This window comes from Lygodium microphyllum, chromosome 11 (assembly GCF_053477565.2).
Source record: "Lygodium microphyllum isolate KBCC chromosome 11, Lygodium_microphyllum_v1.1.10, whole genome shotgun sequence".
NCBI classification, from domain to species: Eukaryota; Viridiplantae; Streptophyta; class Polypodiopsida; order Schizaeales; family Lygodiaceae; genus Lygodium; species Lygodium microphyllum.
This window is the reverse complement of record NC_141145.1, coordinates 116022051-116030550: the sequence shown is the minus strand read 5'-3', so window position 1 is coordinate 116030550 and position 8500 is coordinate 116022051.

The following is an 8500-nucleotide window of genomic DNA, read 5'->3' as shown; positions in this document are numbered from 1 at the left end:
CTTCTTGTGCTAAGGTTAACACCTAGAAAGCCTCATTTGGATGCAATTACATGCATATTGAGGTATATGAAGTCCACTTTGCATTATAGACTTTTTTATGAGGCAGATAAGGATATACATGTGTTTGGATATATAGATGCAGATTGGGCTAGCTGATATAAGATCTACCAGTGGATTCATGTTTTACTACACAAATCAACATCCAGCCTTTGTCCAATGCTTGCTTTGTTGTGGAGATAGCTTTCTCTATTTCTTTCCCAACATACATGCTTCACATGGTCTCTTCATTGTAGCTATGTAGGTAGGTGAGCAACCATACCTTGCTTATGCATCTCCTTAAAGATTGCGAATCCTAATGTGACCAAATCTTTCATACAAATGTTTACTTGTACCCACACCACAGATGGCTATACGAGCACTTAGCTCATACAAGTTATTCCTTCTTTCTTCTTTGCAAATAACTTTTCCAGCATTATTAATAGTTTTTGCACCTATCTTAAGGATGGACAAGATAGAGCCATTGAATGTTGACAAGCAACAACTTTCATAAGTTTCTAGTCCATCCAACTAGCTAAAGTCTCCTAAGAATAAAGAACCTTTGTTACCCAAGACTAAACAAAAAGTCCCACAACAACAATCCAATGTAGCTACTTAAGGACCCATAACGGACATCCAAGAAAAATTGATGGCCCCCCCTTTGAGAGTGTTGCCAAAAATACATCTGGAAATTCCAAGATCCAAAATACTTCCAATCAATTTAAGGAGGATCCAAGTGCATAGTTTTCATCTTTGGCTACCAAGATTGACCCATCCATGTAATCTATAGTCACTTCCAATTTTGAGGTGAAACCCACACAATCATAGCCTGATGGATATTGTCAATTTAGCTAAGGTACAAGTGAGTTTTAGCAAAAAAATCCTAGTGAATCCAACAATTCAAAAGGCATTTTCTTCTTTATCTAAACTCCTAGCACATTTTAAGCCTAAGTGATCTCTCATGGAGAAGGTAGGTAAGTTGGTGCAACAAGAAGATCAAGTGGAGGTTGACTCTGATGAGGAATTGTAGGAAACAATTTTATCACTTGCTCATGGATACATTCATGCTAACACTAGAATTTATATTGAAGAGCACGAGAAGATTTTAAAAATGCTAATTAGATTAAAGACCATGAGGAGCTCTTAGAAATGCCACTGACATGGTGAGCAAGCACAAATCTATTGGTGTTATTGAGTAGTTGTGGGAGAAGTCATGAAGCAAATGACCAAGGTTGAGCAGGAGAAGCATTGCTTGATTCTTGCATTCCACACTGGGGATTGCAAGGCAAGTAGGGAGGAAGTAGCAGTATTAGCACAAAAAGGAGAAGGACAAAGTGCATTGAGCACAAATGGTATGCTAGTCGAGGTTTAGTAGCTTAAATTGGTAGTTGAATAATGATTATTGCTAAGCAAATATGGACAATGTGGACTTCATAAAGCCCCTACATCATTTTGAGAGGTTTCAAAATTTGCTAAACTAGTTGAGTATCATCCCTTTTGTGACAAACTCCCTTTGAACAAAGAGTTGCATGTTGCTAGTCATTTGGGATAGGAAAGCATGATGCATGATGCCATTGCATATGTCTTTTGCTTCACCCAAGACCCACACATGCTTAATTATTATGCTTTGCTTCAATAAAATCCAGACTTCTTTGAATGGGTCATTTCAAGGATGAGTGAAACAATGCTGAATCTTTTCTCTGCTTCTCCCACCACATAGAACATATCTTCATCATATGATTATTGATGTACATAAAACTTCTACTAATAACAATACAATAGCAGAAATCAACACACTTGAGATTTAGGACCTTAAGCTAAAAGTTATTGAAGTCTCTACTAACCCAATCCAACAATTAGATCAAGTTCAATTGATTGGACCCTAGGATGCTCTTGATGAGGTTGCCCAAATTCACCTATAGTTCAGCCTCGCCAAATCTAATCCTCTTATTGGTGTTAATCCTACCCTTGTCTATCGATCCCTTAGTATTATGGCTAGTGAGTTTGCTAAACAAGACAATTCTCTTCAAATGGAGAATTTGCTCCAACTTTGTTCTACCTTTTATACCTTTGCCAAACTATTTGCTATGATAGATTTTGGTCTTGTTGATGTTGACATGATTCAACTTGCTTCAAAATAGGCATCCGCTTGGGAGGAGGATTAGTATTGCTTCCATAAGAGTAGCCTTATTTAGGCAGAGTTTTCAAAAACCTTTTCACAAGAGTAGTTATAGTTATCATGACTCATTCCCTCTTATGCTTCTTTTACCAAGAGGAGTAACTGGTTAGCAACATATGATCTTAAGGAGAATAGCAAATCCTCTACCTTGTTCTTGCAAAAGTGGTATACACATCAACTTGATCTTGCTTGCTTTGGTAGTCGTGTCATGATAATGGCTAAACAATGACATGTAGTTAGTAACATGCAAGTAGATCTTACTTATCATGTCTCCATCTTTTTATGCTCTATCTATCTCATTTGTAATTTGGACCTACCATCCCAACTACTACATCACCCATTGATTGATAAGCTTATGTTAGTGAAGGGAGGGAAACAAAGAAAGGAAAAGAGAGAGAAAGAGGTGTGGGGAGAGAAATAGAGATGGAGGAGAGATAAAAATAGAGAGAGGGAGATAAAAGAAATGGAGAGAAATAGAGAGATGGAGGAAATGAGTAGAGAGGGAGGAGAGATAAAAAGAGAGGGGAGAGAGAAGGAAGGGAGAGAGAAAGGAAGATAAAGAAGAAAGGGAGAGAGAGGGAGCTCCATGAAAAATAGAGAGAGGGAGAGGAAGAGAAAAATAGGGAGGAGGAGGGAGAGAAAGTTGCTAGGTTTTGTTTCAACCTTGGAGTTTATTATCAAGCATCATAAAGGGATGCAAGTTGGAGAGGGTGGGCCTTATTGATGAATTACCCATGGCCTATGCAAAAGATAGCATGCTTGTCCAACCATTTGGTGTGCAATCAGAAAGGAAAAATTGGTGGTTAACAGCAATCGAAGTGCCCAAGGAGACTCATAATGTTCTCTCTTGACTCTATTTATGAATATAAGTTCCAAGCAAAAAAATGGGGAGAAGCTCTACGTGGAAAGGGTGAGGGAGAGAAACAATGAGGGAGAGATAAACAAACAGAGAGAAAGAGAGGGAAAGGAAGGGAGAAAGGGGGAGAGAAAGGAAGGGGGAGGGAGAGGGAGGGAGGGAGAGACAAAGAGAGAGAGAGAGAGAGAGAGAGAGAGAGAGAGAGAGAGAGAGAGAGAGAGAGAGAGAGAGAGAGAGAGAGAGAGAGAGAGAGAGAGAGAGAGAGAGAGAGAGAGAGAGAGAGAGAGAGAGAGAGAGAGAGAGAGAGAGATGGAAGAAGATAGAAAAAGAGAGGAGGGAAAAAAGAAAAATAATGAGAGATAGAGGGAGAGAGAGGGAAAGAGAGATGGAGGAAAAGAGCAAGATAAAGAAAGGGAGGGAGACCTTGCTTCCCATTTCTTTGTTTTTTAAGTTTCTTATTTTCTCTATTTACTTTTATTTGTGGAGAGATGGATGGGAAAGAAATAGGGAGGGAGAGGGAGACAAATAGAAAGATGGAGGGAAAAATAAGTATAGAGTGGGAGACATAGTGTGAGAGAAAAGTAGAGACTAAAATGGGAGAAGAGAAACAATGAGGAAAACAAAAGCATACTATCTACTATAACATATAGACGAAATGGATAAAGATGTTGGTTGTGACATCAAAGATCATGAGACGTATCTCAATCAGCATGTTCTTTGCCCTTGCACTGAGTGTAAGTTGGCAATTCGATGAAAGAATCACTTGTCTATAGACCATGTGCGATGCTTTGGCAAGTTTTAATCAAAGATCATTGACCAGGTATTCTCAGACTTTGAGCTAACAGTAAGAAAAGTATGTACCAATCATGCTTTACATTTGCATTGTAATTGAATATTATATAAAATAATATTAGATGTGCCTTGAAAATATCTATAGAGAGGTGCTGCTTTGTCCCAAGGAATGCACCATTGTGGCCTGTAAGAAGAGTTTGTGGGCATGTAATGGATGGAGTGGCTGAGTTGATAAACCCATTGAAGGGTATGCTGCTAACTACACCAAAAGAGATGGTGGGCATTTCGGACCTTTCTCCAATCTTGAAGCTTGAGATGGAGGCAATGATCAATGCATTACTGCCTATGGATGTTGAGCCATTTGATCTACTAAGAGAGAAGGCATCCATACCATTATATGATAGGTGACATGTATCTCGCTTAAAGATACTACTTGCACTCCTAGGTGTATAAGCAAAGTATGGATGGAGCAATGCAAGTGTGACCAAGTTATTCAAGTACATACTATACTCCTTTGTCTTTGTCTCTATTATAAAAATAATTTTTATGCTCTTCAAAGGTGCTTGGTTTTTTTCAAGTTGCTAAAATATCACATATTGGCATCTGAAAACATGATGCTTGAGTCTCGTGGATGATGCACAAGTGGTGTTATGAAATGTTTGAAAGGTGAGAAGGATTGAAGCTTGCTTGGAAGAGCTATGGCAGGAGAGCTAGATCAAGAAAGAGAGAGACACAAAGTGGGAACTCCCAGACAGTCACAATGTGTGACTGGGCCTTTCTTTATTCAAACTGTCATTAAAAGAATAAAGAATAAAGTCATGGTGATGGGCGCCCACCACCTGTAGTATGTAGTGGCGGGTACTGTCAGTGTAGTAATATAGGGGCGGCTAGGCAGAGGCTCCTTTACCCCCAACAACCTCCCACTTAAAGGCGAATCTACCCCAATGAGGAGTGAAAAGAAAAAGAAAAGACAGTACAATGTACACATGTACAACATGATGAGGAAAACGTCATCTCATCCAATGTCCATCAATCTTCTGAGGATGGAAAAGCACTTGGTAGTGAGGCTTTTCATGAGTAGATTTGCAAGATTTTCATCAGTGGAGATCTTGATAAGGTCAACAGACTTGTCCTCCACGACCTCACGTATGGAGTGATACCTCACCTCAATGTGTTTTGTCTTCGCATGGAAGACTGGATTCTTGGCTAGCTGAATACACTCATAGAATCCAAATGCATCATAGGTATAGTATCAATCCCAAGGCCATGAACCAAACGGCCCAACCATATGGCCTCCTTGCAAGCCTCAGTGGCTACAACATACATGGCCTCAGTGGTTGGTCGAGAGAGTCGTACACTTCTGAACCTTGGACATCCGAGAGACAACACCTCCAGCATAGGTGAATACATAGCCAGAAGTGGACTTCCTATTATCTGCATGTCCTACATAATCAGAGTCTATGTATTCCACAACTCCTATATCTTGGCTGCCATAGCAAATACACATATCTGTTGTGCCCTTCAGGTATCTCATGATACCCTTCACGGGATCCCAATTTTCTTACCAGGTGTAGCCATATAGTGTGCCACAACACTAATTGCAAAAGGCAATATCTGGATGAGTGGCTATCATGGCATACATCAAACTGCCCACGACTGATGCATAAGGGATCTCGGCCATCTCGACCCTCTATTTATTTGTCTACAAAAAATTGACCTATGAAACCTTCACATAAGAAGGTAATGGGATAGCCAATAGGCTTCACGTCCTGCATGTGGAAATACTCAAGGAATGTACTCCCTTTGTGAGAGGTAGTGTAGTCCCTGATGCCTGCCATGCTTAGTGCGCATACCAAGAATATGAGAGGCCTATCCCAAATCCTTCATCTCAAAGCTCTTCTTCAGTTGAGATTTGAGAGCATCCAACTTGTCATGAGCTTTCCATGCTATCACTACATAAAGTACCAAAATAAGCATTGAGTCATCACGGGCTTTCTTTGTGTAAAGAAATGGATCCATAGCACTCATGTTGTAGCCTTGTGATTGCATAAAGGCATCAAACTTATGATACCACTCCTAGGTGCTTGCTTCAAGCCATAAAGACTTTTCTTCAACTTGCACACTAGGTGCACCCTGCCAGGTTTTGCAAAGCCCTTAGGTTGCTCCATGTAAATCTCATCATGCAAATCCCCATGCAAGAATGCAATCTTGACTACCATTTGATACATGTCCAAGTCAAGCTGCGCGACTAAGGCCAAAACCAAGCGTAGGGTGGTCATCTTGACCATAGGAGAAAAGACTTCATCAAAGTCAACTCCATGCTCTTGTTTAAAAGTCTTGCCTTATAAGCCGGCTTGGGGTTTCCAAGGGTACTTTTCAGCTTGTACACCCATTTGCATGGTAAAACCTTCTTGCCCTTTGACAATGCAACCGAATCCCAAGTCATATTCTTATATATGCAAGAAGTCTATCTCAGACTGCATAGCCCTCTCCTAGGAGTGACTGTTACCCTTGTGCATAGACTCATTATAGGTGAGAGACTCTCCTACATCTGTAAGACATAATGCATCGAGGGCTCAAATCTATCAGGTGGATGTCTATCTCTAGTAGACCGTCTCTACTACTTGTCCAACATCCTATCCAACACCCTGGCCATGTGGACCAACTATTGCTATAAGCTATCCAACTGGCTGTATAGGTGCACATGGCTCCTTTTGGAATATAACCTTGCGTATCTCTACCACCTTCTTAGGATGCTGATGCATCTTGTCTTCATGGAAGACTACATCATGGCTACGGATGACTTTTCGCACCTGCAGATCTCAAAGGTGATAACCCATCTTGCTTGCATCTTCATAGCCAAGGAAAATTCATTTGACACTCTTCGGATCCAACTTACTATGCTTGTCCTTGGGTACATAACAGTATGCCTCACATCCAAAGACATGTAGATATGCATAAGATGGAGGTTTCCTAGTCCATACTTTCTCTGTGACCTGGAAATTCAAACCATTGGAAGGTGATCTATTTATGATATGCACAGTTGTACTGACTGCCTTAGTCCAAAAGCTCTATGGGAGGCATGCATGGCTAAGCATACTGTGTACACGCTCATGGATAGTTCTATTCATATGCTCAGCTAGACCATTCTGGGTTGGGGTATAGGGGGCGGTCAACTGACACTTAATACCCTTTCGTCACATAGCTGCTCAAAGGCACGTGACACATATTCTTCCCCATTGTCAGTCCTAAGGCGTTTTAGCTTATGCCTAGTCTGGTTTTCAACCAATGCAAGGCATCTATGAAACATAGCCAAGACATCTGACTTAAGCTTAATGGGATAAGCCTAGACTTTATGCAAAAAATCATCAATAAACGTCACAAAATACTTTGCACCACCCATAGACTGACAAGGCATGGGTCCACAAACATCCGAATGTACCAATGCCAAGGGCTTAGTCATGCGTGTCCTACTAGACTTCTTATGCATATTCCTAGTCTGTCTACCATAAAGACAATGCTTACATGAATCAAAACATGCATAGTCAAGGGGCGGTCAGTACTGCAAATCAGAAAGCATTTTCATTCCCTTCAAGGATATATGGACCAAATGGGCATGCCAAAGAGATACATGTAGGATGGAACCCACTGACAAAACATGGTCAATAGAGGATCCATCAACTACATGAGGATAGAGGTTGCTAGCCTTGGCATCTCTAGCAAGCACAAGTCTGCCACATGTGATCTTTCAGGCAAAATTCCTAAAAGAGACATGAAACCCAACATCATCAAGTTGCCCTGTGCAGACATAAGACTGCGTGTAAGTGTAGGTACATGACGTACATCCTGTAACAAAAAAGTACTGCCAATAGAGAATTGTAGCTGTACATCCCCACTGCCAACAATAGCAAGTGACCTGCCAACATGGGAAAAAACTCTTCAAATGCTCGATTCAAGGGAGTCGGGTTTCACACCTGGCAAACCCGCATCAAGCTCATTCTGATGAAGAAGGGTCTTTGGGCCATCACAAATGGCAAAGAGAAGAAACCTCGGGATGCAGACCTTGCAGTTACTTGGCAGAAGAATGATGAAAAGACACAAGCCATCATTAAACTGGAATTTGACGACAGCTACATCCATCATGTGGATGCCTGTGACACGTCCCATGACACTTGGGACAAATTGGATACCTTATTTGGTGCATAGTCAAAGCCGTCTAAGTATGGTCTATTAATTGAATTTTTCCGAGTTGATATGAAGCCTCATACATCCCTGGCATCTCATCTGAACTACATGGAAAGCCTGCTTACTCAACTTGCAGGGGTAAAGCTAAAAATGGATGAAGATGTTTGTATTGGTGTCTTGTTAAAAAGTTTGCCTCCTGCTTATGATAATGTATCAACCACTCTAACCAATATGCCTGATCCTCAACTTGTTGACATTAAAGCCTCTCTGCTAGAGGAAGAAAAGAAACTTAAAAGCAAAGAAGAGCCTAGCACTTCAAAGGATGAACAAATGTTATATGTAAACAACAGATACAAAGGTAAAAAGGAACCGCTCTTCTGTGATTTCTGCAAAAGGACCGGACACACTGAGAAGTTCTGTCATGCTAGAAAGAGGTTCCAAAAGGCCTATCT